Below are 11,398 nucleotides of genomic sequence, written 5' to 3'. Positions count from 1 at the left end.
ACTCATGTGTTAATGAGCTGCATCTACCCTTCTCATTATCATCTTGGTTGCCCCTGTTGACCTGATGGCTTGGGGTTTCCTGGAAGCTATTGCGTTTAGCTCAGCTCTCTGATCATTGTGTGGGTTTTTATGTTTGCTGGAGTGCTCTTGTTCCTGGTCATCATTCTTGGTCCCTAAGCTCTTTCTTTTCTACTGAGAAGTAAGCACTCTACAAAGTCCACATTCCTTCACAGGTGGTTTTAAACACCTCATCTGTATGAAACACTTCACGTTCACAGGTTTCAGCCTTACCCCACTGTCTCTAACATCAGGCAGACTTAATCATGAAGAAAAAATCAGTTTTGCAGGTCCAAAGGTCTAATTATCAATTGTCAAGGTTGGAAATAGAAAACACAATTCCAGTTGTCTGGTTGTTTAACTTCTCATGAATGTCCCTGGGGTTTTACCCCTGTTCTCTCTCTGCACTTCCTCAGTTTCTAGCAGCCTGGATTCTTGCTCAAAACTGTAGACAATGTTGATGAATTACACGTCACATCTATGTTGTCTTTTCAAAACATAAACCTACTTGGTGGCTTGCTCTTGAAGCTAGATCCGTTGGTTATTTATAAGTGACTTCCTATTCTGTCACACAGCTAATGAGACAACCAACCGGTTCTCACACAATTTGAATTTTCACCCTTTTTGTAAGGCTGCTTACACCTCATTTTAAATATGGCAAGAAACATCAGTTATAAATACTTTGTTATCAATTTGATTTCTTTTCTTTACTAGTTTCTTATAGAAACTATGCATGATATTTCACTAATACAGATGTCAACTTTAGCAACAAATTGTTCTTCCATGACAACATAATGGGAGCTTATACCATCCCCTTTCCTGTTCCTGGTATTCAGCATGATAGCACTCCTTACTCATATTCTGTTATAAGCAATCAAGATTTTCAGTTGCATTTAGGTGAGCTTTTCCATATTTCTAGTTGTTTTGCCTTCTTCTGTATTCTTTGTGCAATGCATTGAACATCCCTCCATGCAGTTCTCTAGAGCACAGCTCCTTCCATATTTAGAAATCTTATATAGCTCTTCAGCTCTGAATGGTACAAATGCTGGGTGAATAGTAATTAAAGCAAAACCAAACAAACAAAACCCAACAGTCTCATCAGGTATTAGACTATGAATTTCAGTCTAATTTAAGCAAGTTTAGTCTAGATGTTGAAGAATCATTTTTAGTATTTAAGTATTTCAGGTTTTGCTTTAAAAATGTTCAACTCCAATATATTTATATATAATATAATATAATGTAATATAATATGTAAATATAATGATATTAATAACACATTAATTTTAAATGCTTCTAATGTTTTTTGTACAAAATATATAATTTTTTCAGTATCTACAAGAATAATATTACAGTATAAATATGTATTATGCATCTAAATTTTAAATATTAATACATATATGTACATATGCGTGTGTGTGTGTATCCATTTACATGAAGTCCTTCCTTCATCCAACCTTGATTATATCATCTGGATCTTTTTTACCTTCCTCCTGCCCCACCATTTTATATTGGGTAGATATTTATTATGCTGACAACATACTTCTGAGCTTTCTCAACAAAATATCTGGGAGATCACTGCTATTCCTTTAATTCCACTTTAACAACAATTTTTAAAACTGTTGTGTATAGTCATTGCCTTTGTGATTACAGCAGAATGTTCTTATTCTGCTGTATTGCTCATTCTGCTGTATATTGCTTATCTTCAAAATCATTCTTCTAAAAATTAAGCTACTTTGCATTAAACTATTTGCAGTGATCAAATATGAAAATTAAAACAAACGTTCTTAAAATATGTGGAGATAGGGAGAAATGTTAAGTATTTTTCTTTATTTTGCAATGTTCACAAAGGGGAAACTAATTTTTCTTTCAAAGAAAATGCAGTATACAAATTCTTCCAAAGGAAGTGTTATTTTTATTATGCTATTCACTTGATTTACTATTCACAAAGAACCTTAGAACAGAAGCTGACCAATGTATAAGCCAAAATACTAACTTTAAAGAGGTCCTTTGGCTCTAATTCTTACTGCCCTGTGCAAATCAGCAGGGAATATTGAAAGCATGTTAAACTTAGTGTTTGAAAGTTAAATCTGTAAATGTAAAACATATATTTTTAGCAAAACATATTTTGTAAAATAAAATCAAGCATTTTGATGATATTTTATGTTATTTTTCTTCTGAGAGAAGTAAGAAATGCATGTTACTTATCCTTTCCTATCTTTGTCAGTGTCTGTATCTTACTAATTACATTTTTGTTTTGGAGGAAAAGGTAAGAAAAATATTAGGTCCAATCTAACTTCATTTTAATTTGGCTAAATACAGTGATTGTGAAAAGCCGGTAATTAGAATTCCTAAAAAAGATGCAACATGAAGAGGGAAAATGTCATCAAAACAAAACAACAACAAACCTCTGAGACAGTAGGAAAGCTGTAGTCTTTTCTTAGACTATGGACAATCTTCTGTTTCGTAAGGCAAGTCATTTACTCCTTATTACCTCAGTCTTCCAACCCTTAAGTAAGGAAAATTTGCTGCTACATTTTGGAGATTGTGAAAGAAGTGCCTACAAATTCTTAGAGGCCTTGGATCAAGTATGTTGTAATTGAACGATGCTCGCTTTTGCTCACATTGATTGATGATAATTATATCATCAGAGAGAGACTGAGGGCCTATATACTGAATTTTTGATCATATTATTTATAAGAATTTGTGTTCACAGTGTTCTTATTAAAAAGAAACCTCTGATACCCAGACTTATTTTGTTTCAAAATAGCAGAAACCACTCTTGCCCTGTTCAGCAGCATTTCTTTATTTAACTCCTGAATCTCTCACTAAACAAGGACTGAACAGGAGGTAAAGTGTTCTGCTTCTTCCAGGCCTTTGTGCTGTCCCTCTCAAGAATGCAGTCCCTCACCATCAGCATCCCTGGAGGATACAAATTGTGCCAAAGGCAGCCATATCAGGGAGGTGCAGTCTTGTGGCTAGCATGACTCTAAGGACAGCCAGGAATGTGGCTTTCCGTAGTCAGTCCTTGCTTCAAGCCAGTCCTTACAGGTACCAAGGAGTGAGTTATTTTCTTCATCATGCTTTTTTTCTATACCTGCTTCCCACAGAAGGAGGTTTTAAATTGCCACAGTTAATAAGGAAGCAGTTTAATAATTACTTCTGGAAAGTGAAAGTGCACATGATTAGGCAAATTCATTTTCATTTTGAAAATATGTTTTTTTCTCTTGCTTCTGAAAAAGAAGGTTGAAATTATGCTTGCATTTAGCTGAAATTAGTTTGTGTGACTGGTTAGGTATTTGATTATTTGAGCATCTGTCTTTAATAGCTGAGATAGTGATGTTGCCTTAAGCAGAAGTCAGTGAGGTGAGAGCAGATAGTGGGAAACAGACAAAAATTGCTCTCAGGCTACTTGTCACATTAACAGGAAGTCTAGTTGCAGCGGATAGAATCTGTTGGACTCAAATGGTGGATGTAATGGGAAAATCAGAGAGAGACACTTCTAAAGTGCACAGTTTTTCAAGTAGAAGTAATTCCAGCTGGTAGTAATCCGGTGTGAATTTTCTGTTCCGTTACATATAGCACCGTGATAGTAAAGAAAACACATGATAAAGGAAACAGTAGTTGAAACTTTAGTGAGCACCCCGTGTTTTCCCACTTTACAATAGTCTCCCACGTGTGTAAATGGACAACTTTTCTTAGAGTATGGCCCTTTGAGGACTAGGTATTTCATCTAATTCCTCCTACCTTTTTCAGGCCACATGTTCCCTGCCCTACGGGATCCTAACAGACATGTTAGACATTGAAATTCAATACTCAGAAGATAAAAAGTGATTTATTGTTATTTTAGAATATTTTAAAATCAATGTCTTCATACTATTTTTCTGTTTTAGAGAAATCCATTTTTGCATTCATGGAGCAGATGATTCTGGATATAACATCCCCTCCCTTTCTTCCAGTGTAGGTCACTCAATGCTTTTTTCCAAGTCTCACAAGCACAAAATGAATGAGGACAAAGAAACTGACAAGAGCAGTTAGGCAGCCTCTCCTAATAAACTGAGCTCAGAGCTCTGCTGATAATCCAGTTTCTGACAGACTTGACCTTTTTTGCCCTCTGCTAGGATTAGATGTTGGATACATGGATCAGGAATGTGGCATGGGAGGTAAGGAAACAGGTAAGCTGGTAGTGTGGTAGATCAAATGGGAGAATGCTTTGCTCTGTTGGAAGAATGAGCTGAAGAATATAGCACAGTTGTCGCTATACCTCATACAGAAAAAGCAAAGCCTAGGTAGATGATAGCCGTAAGATCATGAACATCCTAGCTGGGGTGGGAAATACATACCAAAGGATCCAGAAAAGGGCAACATAAAAGTTTGTGGTACAGCTATTCAAAAGATTTTCTTTGCAGAAGTGAAGGACAACATCCATATGACTGAAAGGATACGCCGTCTGCCAGCCCAGCATCTGCCTTCTGGCAGAATCCCCAGGACCTTAACCTTCAGAAGCCAAAATATCTGAGAGGGAGAGAACATTCGACACTTAGTAAGACAGCAAGCATATTTGAATGATAACTAAAGTTTTTCTTTACAGTTCATATAACATAGCTATCCTGCATCAAGGGAAAGGACAGAGTTTCTCAAAATAAAGCAAATGATGCATGAACAGCAAGTAAAATATGCCACGTCATTTCTGTCCAAACCTAGGAGTGTACCATGCTTTGTTACACAGCGTGGTACATTTCTTTTATCTCCTCTAGAAGAATGGCTAAAATGTGTAAAATATAACAGAAGCAAAATTAGTGTCCTCAAATCCTCATCTTTCAAAAGTGCCACAAAATTAAATGGCTCAGCTGAGACCCACTTCAAAAAAGTTTGATGCAGTATCTCTCTGTTATACAAAGTAGCGGCATCTCTATTATTTGAGAAGTTATTATTTGAATGTCATTGTAAGTTAGAACTAATAAAATGTAATATGAAGCCATGAAAACTTTCCATTACCGAATGAATAGTCCTGTACGTGGATGGTCCAGAGAATAATGAATTCTAGCGCTTTTTTTTTTTTTTTCAGTTTTCCATATAGTATCAAAGACTGTCTGTAAGTAGTGGAGAATATACTTTTTTTTTTTAAGGAAAAATAAATTTGATCACATTTATTGTTAAATTACGGCTACTAATATGTATTCAGCCTATTATCTGCAACAAAGGAAGGAAGAAGCCATTAACTGGTACAGTATGTGTTAAACAGAAGCAAACCATTTTACTTTCCTGGGAAGCAGATTGGAATTGATTGGAAAATAGATAGTAGGCAGGTGGGAAGTGTATCATTACCTAAAATGCAATTTCATAAGTGTCAAACATAGGCAACTACCCTACAATCCTCTGGCTAGCTCATATATTGTCCCGAGTGAGTGTCTACCCACCAGCCCAATATATCTCCCAAGTATCGAAGTTCTCTTGCACTTATGACTTTTGCAAGTGCTTACAGCCTGTCACAGATAATAGGGTAGTGAAATAAACTATTAAAGACTGCAAAATCATGATAACCCACAATATAAAGTTCCCTAGAATTTGTGAGAGTCCTCCCCCCCCCCCCAATAAAAAGAAGGATTATGAAGAGCAGAAACACTCACCAAACACAAAATGTCCAAAAGAAGTAGCATAAATTTGCAGGTAAATCATTCTAGCTCAAAGGGGTGATATAACTAAATGATGATGATATAACATGGAACTTCTATATCAGATATTTTGCAAACTGCATTTACAGAAAGATACTGAAGAGAAAATGCATGGTACCATATTGATTTACATTTGACAAACACCCGAATTTTACATGTTTAAATTGATTTAAGGAATCAATTGAGAGAGGGGTCACATGAATCATTGCAGTATCTATATCGTTGTTTTAAATATCCTGCAATTATGACAAAAAAAAAAAACCACAATTACCCATTGAACTGTATCCAGAGGCCTTGTTGGGATATATCTTTTCTACTGCTTATCTGTGGTGGAACCAGGTGGCCCAAACACCCACACAGCTGAGGGCTGACATGAATCTTCCAGATCATGCTAGTGATCCTAGGATGGTGAATTTCTGGTATTTCAGCGAGTCTCAAGTAAAAAGATAAAAAAAAATAGTGTATAGCAAGAAAACAATACTATATATATATATATATAAAAATTTTTTTTCCTTAATTTGTCCATTTAAAAGAATTCTCTGGCTTCTTCTAAAACCTATCTTTAGACTGGAAGATGCAAATTGGTGTTGTTTGCATCACTGGTTTCTTCAAAAAAATTATGTGACAAGATGTCTTCCGGAGCATCAATCTCACCCCAGATTTCTTTGCTGAGGTTGTCTCTGAGGCTTTGAGACTTAGCCTTAAAAAGACAAAGCACTGGTCAACCACTAGAGCTGTCCAGATGGCTTCTTCTTTATTGATGACCCACTTCTTGTAGCACAATTCTGCTGCTTTTGGAAAAAAAAAAAAAAAAAAAAAAGGTCAGCAATGACTGTTTTGTTTCCTGTCTGGTTCTCCCTTAACTGTTCTTTTGATTATTCTGGGATTTGGTATCAAAGAGGGAATCTGAAAGACATATAACAAGTTTATCTCCACAGGTATGGGGGCAGGGGAGTGAGTGCAAGCATCATGCCCAAGTAATGATAAATACTATGATTTCCAGATTCACTGAGTGAAAGAAGAGCACGTGTCATCTGCAGATGTTTTACAACTGATTTGAGGTTAATTGACATACACGATAGCTAACTTTTCTAAATCACTTTGAAAATGGAACAAATCTCCTCGTTTTCCAAGCACTTCTAGTATTTAAATATTTGCCTGACAGGTTTTTTGTTCTTTCTGTCTCCCAGCATCTTTCTAAATCTCTGCTGTACTGGGCCTGTCTTTCACAGAACAGGACAGTGGTGAAAACTCAGCTTTCAGCACAGCAGTTCATTAGCTAAAAAATGCTAATGGGAGCAGTCAGACATTTCGTCTGCTTCAGCGTAAATTGAAAGAATTTCAGCCTAATGCTCGTCATGGCTCCTTACACAGGATCAGCTAAATCAAAGTATCTGTGTTAGACACAGACTTTTCAACTCAGTGACAGTAATTTATTTAATGTTTAATCTGACTTTTTAATCTAAAGAAAGAACCATGTTCCCCCAAATATATATATATATATATATATATTTTTTTTTTTTTTCTCAATGCTGTTGCAACTATTAGGGTGTGGATATTTATTTATTTATTTTTTGTTCACATGCGGAATTCTATTCTCCCTTTTTCCAGGGTGATGCATCAGGATTTCTTGTGTAGTTCTGGTTTGTTTTGGCATTGGAGTTGTCATAATTGTTTCCATGCAGATCTGTAAAGCTCTCACCAGAATTACAGGAATTATGAAAGTGCAGAAAGCATCCAGCTGAGGGCATTTGTAAAACTCCAGTTTTCCGTGACTGAAGACCTGTTAGTTTTGTTTTGGTTGTGTTTGGTTGATGGAATTTTCAGAAGAAAAAAAAGGCAAGCAAGCAAGCAAGAAACCAACCAACCAACCAAATAAATAAAAAAACACCTTTATGTCTGAGGGAAGTTAAATCCCTTTTCTTTTTGTATTCCTATACAAACCTATAAAAATACTCGTATTTTTGTGGGCTATTAATGTAAAACTTAATACAAACATATTAAAATGGCAAAAACAACTTTATGTATGAACTGAAGATACGAAAAACATCTTTTTCCTACACATGCTTAATTTTTCGAGTGCTCTTGAAATAATTATTGAGCTGTTCTATCTAAATGTATTTTCACATATTTAAATGCCTAACTATGAATTTAGGTGTTCCATAACATATCTGTGGTACTGGTAAGAAAAACACATACTTTTCCTACAAGTGAATATTTTCCTAATTAGCTGCATGGTGAAACATATTTCATATTTTTTTATATAACCTTCCCTAATAGTTATCATATGCTTCAAGTAGCTACTTTCTGCGTTGTCAGCTTGGACAAACATAGCAGCCTCCCTGGCATCCTGGAGCTGCTCTTTTACCAATCTCCTGGGCTTGTTTGCATTCATTACCTTTTCGGAGTATGTTTGGAAAAACAAGAACAGAAGAGGAAAAGGGATGAGAAGCGATCAGGTCCACGTCATTTCTTTCTCAAAGTCAAGTGTATACTGCTCTCTTGTGGAACTTGCGAGGTAGTTACCAGCACTCGATAAAGGTGTCCTTGACTTTCTGTTTTATCTTGTTCCATTGAATACTAGTAAGGGATATATAGTGCATATGATGTAGCTGTTTATTTGTTGTTTGTTTGTTTTTGTTTTTCCCAAACTCTGATATTAATGCCAATCTTTGCTATTAAAGTACTTTATCGTATTTTTTCTTTGACAGTCAACATACATTGTTGACACAGGTCTGTGTGCTGCTCTTGGAATTATAACAGATTTGTGCTGTTTTGCAAAAGAAGACAAAACAACAACAACAACAACAAAAACCACCACATTTGTTAGTATTGGGAAATTGCCTTTTCTTTAGGTGACACTGAAATACAACTGTAGCTTTCTCTGGTTTGCTCTTTTAATTCAGCTCGGCAAGAAAACTAATGGCTTAAAATGGCATAAAAACTGTGTATTTGTCTTTATGTTTGTATATAGGTGTGTTGTCCTAATTTTAGGCTCTAAAATGTTAGGAAACTAAGTGCTGAGTGCAATTTTTAGATGAACTCTGCAAAATGTGTCATTGTCCAGTCAATGAGCAGAGAAGGTCTGGTCACAGATCCACTGTCCCTGGCCCTTCTGGGAAGCAAGGAGCTCCACAGGGCAGGGGAACTGATGCCTGCTCCCCTGACAATTTCTCCTAGGTGAAATCCTCTGCTTGCCTAAGAATATATGTTCTTGAGTTTACAGGGCAGCTGCTCCATTATTAGGAGCACCTTGCCATCTTGCCATCCATTTTTCAGACAGAAGTAGTTGAGGTTGTTGTCCTCCATCAGATATGCCCAAAAATGTTAATTGTGATTGAGGGCTAGGGCAGCAGAGCAGTTTTATTACCCTGTTTATAAAGAAAACATAATACAGATCTATTTGTGCCTGAACATGCTCTACATGTTATACATCATATGGCACGTTTTATCCAGCAGAAGACCAAACTTCCCCCTTCTGGCTCACCTGGAGAATTGACTGCAAACCTTTATCCTGATCTGTTTCTGGAAAGGTTACTTGAGCTCATGGGTGTATCACATTCACAGCAAAACGCTCAGCTGCAGAGAAACACTTCATTCCCCTGATGCAAATTCTTGCTGCCTCCTCTGCTTAGAAAACAATTCTCCTTAGTCAGAGTACTTACCCCCGTGAGCAGCAATGATTTTGAGGGCAAGTTATGTAAGAGCATCACAGTCCTGAAAGCCACACCAGCAGTTTTAAGCAGGCTGAATTTACTCTTGCGAAGTAAGCCCTGTTCAAGAAGCCGGGTAGGAATTGGACATTCGCTCTGCTTTCACCCTTGGAGGAATACAGCCCATATTCAAAAGGAAGCACTTAAGGCCCTGGAGGTATCTTTAGTTCAAACTGTGCTTCCATGAGGCGTCACTGCAATAGCCAACGCGCTGTAAATGCAGCCCCGAGCTTCCTGCACACCGGCTTCTCTGTGTAGACAAGCCTTGTATTCTCTCGCTTGTAGACAGGGTATTCTCTGGTGAAAAGAGGGGGTCTGAAGAATGAAATCATAATCAGTGTGCTTTTGTGAGCCCTGTGTAATAGAGTGAGGGTTACAAAGGAAAAGCAAGTAGATTCTGAGTGTACAATATTTCAAGAGAGATTGGGAGAGGGCGTTTTTACGATATTCTATTATGTCTCCTCTTTAGAGAGAGGCTAAACCAGTGCCAAAGGAATAGTTTCCCGAAGTGCTATTTGTTCGCAGGATGGATAGGAGCTGACAAGCCGACCATCAGAACGGTTTCTTTGTCCTTGGAGCTCCAGGTGGTTTAACAGTGTAGAGAAGTTACATGTTTTTACCAAAATGACTGCTCATTCCTTTTTAGATGGCTTTTCAGTACTTTTCAGTGTATTTTCAAGGGCTTTTAGAGGAAAAAAAATGAAGTAGTGTGTGAGGGGAGGGGGAAGAAAGGAAGGGCAAGGTAAGATTGCATACATGTACTATGGAGAGGGTCTCTTTTGCCCTGTCCAGAAGGAAGAGTGTCCAGAGAAGGCTCAGGGGTAGAACCAGTATCAGTAACCATAATATTGATAAGAATCATGGAAGAATCATGGTTACAATCAGCTTTCCTAGCAGCAGGATTAATATGGCTGTATTGCATTTTGTGCACTTTCTGAAAGCATATTTAAGGATGTAAATAAAAATATTAAAATTATGCTCCAGAGCCTTGTAGGATTTTCTTTAGAAACATAGTATTTTATTGTTTATCAGTTTGAATAAAATATTTGGAATCTCAGTCCTTTACAACAAGTAAAGAAAATATGAAAATTACCTAATGTAGAGAACAAACAACATTGTTAGCATTCATGATTTCACTCCATGTAGTTTGTTTATTACTATTAAAGAGGAGATATGCTTAAGTAATACTTTTGGTTCTGATTCTGAACAGGTTGTAGAGATATAAATCCAGAACAGAAGTTACTTGTATCAAAATACTACTTAACATTAATATAAGCTGGCTTGAAGGTTTTATTATTTAAAATATTTATTATTTATTATTATTTTATTATTTATATATTTATTATTTATTATTTATATATTTATTATTTATTATTTATTTATTGTTTTGTTTATAGATCAGTTGATGATAGCTAAAGGCTTGTCCCAAGTACCCTATGGTAGTACCAGCCCACCATTTTAAAACAAAAATCAGCGAACATGATAGTGATCTCTCTGTGGTGCAGTGACTGCAGGTGAGGTTTCAGCAGGATAATGGATATGAGCACCTTTCCGTGAGCATATTTCTGGTCCTTATTCCTTTCTTCCATTTATTTACAGAAGCTACTCAGTAGTGCATATGATTGAACCTGCGCTTCATCAGCAGCCTGAGCTGTGCTGTGCTTTGTACCATTTTGCCAGAAAATTGCATTGGATTCTGTTTCCGTCTGTCGTTTTAAAGCACATTAGGACTGTCTTCCATGAGGAGTCACTATTGCCAATGCATATGCACAGCCAATGCACTATCCTTCTGTCTTTTTAGAGCACATTAATAGGACCGAGGCGTCTCCTTGAAATTGCTGTGTGTTAACTAGGCTCTTACCATGTGCGCCAATCTGATTTCGGATGGGAGATGTATACACGCGCCGATGATTTACATGTCAGTGTTTGTAGGGGTGCTGCATCAGCAAAAGAGGA

This window comes from Anser anser, assembly GCF_964211835.1.
Source record: "Anser anser genome assembly, chromosome: 2".
Lineage (NCBI taxonomy): Eukaryota > Metazoa > Chordata > Aves > Anseriformes > Anatidae > Anser > Anser anser.
The sequence above is the reverse complement of the archived record's forward strand: the minus strand, read 5'-3'. Positions refer to the sequence as shown.